We start from the raw sequence: 1775 nt of genomic DNA on the forward strand, positions 1-1775 counted from the left end.
TTTGAATGCTTGGTGCCAAGCTGTTGACACTATTTGAGGAGGTTTGAGGACCTCGCTGGCAGATGTAGATCCTTACACCAGACCACTGGTTCCCACAGCAATCTGTGCCCACTCTATCTGCTGGGAACTACTCTGCTCTGCCATACCCTCCTCCCTATGAAGAACTGAAATGTCTAGAAACCGTGAGCCAAAATAAGGCTGTCCTTCCATCCTTTCTTCCTTCCTCTTCCTTCCTTCCTTTTCTCTTTCTTTCCTGCCTGCCTGCATAAACTGAGGACATAGTGGAGAGTCCAGAACAGAGAAAGAAAGTAGTAAACTAACCCTGGCCTACAAACTGGACCAGGTTGTGAGATGAGAGAAGAAGACAAAGAGAGTGCAGGCAAAGTAGACCAAGAGAGGGGGGCAAGAGAGATGGGGCCAAGGGAGCATAGAACTGAAATACTGTGAAGCTGTGGGAGGGAAACACATGACCTGGAGGAGTTTAGGGTAAGAGGTAGGGTTAGAAGAGCTAGAATCACAGGTACTTGAAATTCAGAGGAAGCCTGGTAGCCAGCAAGCACTTTGGTATGCTAATAGACACCAGAGATAGTTGGTTGTCTTGAGTTTCTTTTGGCCTGAACCAACCTTCCTTCCTTCCTTCTTTCCTTCCTTCCTTCCATTGTCAGTTAAAGAATTTGATCCCAGAACTCCAGATGTAACTAGCACACCCATACCCATTTCAGTATGGTGGATAGGGTGAATTAATATACAAAAAGTAGATAATGTCATATATGCAAACAACAAGTTGGAATATAGAATGGATAAAAATGCTTTATTGGCTAATGGCTCTTCTGTTACTGTCACACATGATGCTCTCTTTGTACCATATTACATAAATCCTTTTTCTTTAAAACAAAGGAAAAGACTATTAACAACTATAACAAAAACAACAAAATATCTAGAAGCTGATTTTTAAAAACACATTAAAATTACTATCTGGAGCAGAAAAGATGAAGAAGTAGAATACTAGTCCATAATTTGGATAAGAACTTTCAAAAAGAAACTATGTTCATGTTTCTATAATCACTTGGAAATTAAATAAAAGTAAGAAGAAAGGTTCTGAGAAAGAATAAGAAAGGACAAAGATAAACTCTGCCAAGTATTAAGATCAAGCAATGTAATAAAACAGTATTGTCTGGTGGGTGAAAAGATAAATCAATAGTGCAAATACAGACAATATGTGTCTAACTGATGCGTATGCTTGTCTGGTTAGTGTGCATAGACAATAGGAAAACATTTCAAATCATTGGAAAATGATGAAGATTACATTAGTTAATATGTGCTCTTTCGGCAATTGTTAGCCACACTGAAAAGCAAATTTATCACTACTTCCTATATTTTAAAGATGATTTGATTTCTATCTGCTACTAAGTAAGCCACACCAGTCAGTCCCTTTCTGCATGGGGGCCTTGCATGCAACGGCTGTGGGCTGCAGCCTACTTGGGAGTGCATTCAACTTGTTGCCTACAGGAGTTGCCCTACAGGACCTTGGAGACAGTTTTCTGGTGGATAGTTATGTCTCTGATCTGAATGTTGTCCCTAGTCTAGCCACTGGACAGGAAGTTCTGTCTGTTGCCTTTGGGAAGCCCCAGGGTAGTGGCCAGGATTCACACTGACCAGATCACCCTGTGCACTATCAGGACTGTGATTTATGTTCCCTGGCTGGCAGAAGATACACACCTCTAAGAACTGGGACTTCACCAAGTCTAATGAAGATGAATTTGAAGACTTGGTAG

At 41.0% G+C, this 1775-nt stretch overlaps 1 non-coding gene across 1 annotated transcript; it reads left to right on the forward strand.

Annotated features, from left to right (window-relative positions):
* Positions 1-1400: 1400 nt before the first annotated feature.
* On the forward strand, positions 1401-1539 carry LOC117722129 (small nucleolar RNA SNORA70). Its single transcript, XR_004608515.1, has one exon. It is a non-coding gene; the product is annotated as a small nucleolar RNA SNORA70 (small nucleolar RNA).
* The last annotated feature ends 236 nt before the right edge of the window (positions 1540-1775 follow it).

This window comes from Arvicanthis niloticus, chromosome 16, assembly GCF_011762505.2.
Source record: "Arvicanthis niloticus isolate mArvNil1 chromosome 16, mArvNil1.pat.X, whole genome shotgun sequence".
Taxonomy (NCBI): domain Eukaryota; kingdom Metazoa; phylum Chordata; class Mammalia; order Rodentia; family Muridae; genus Arvicanthis; species Arvicanthis niloticus.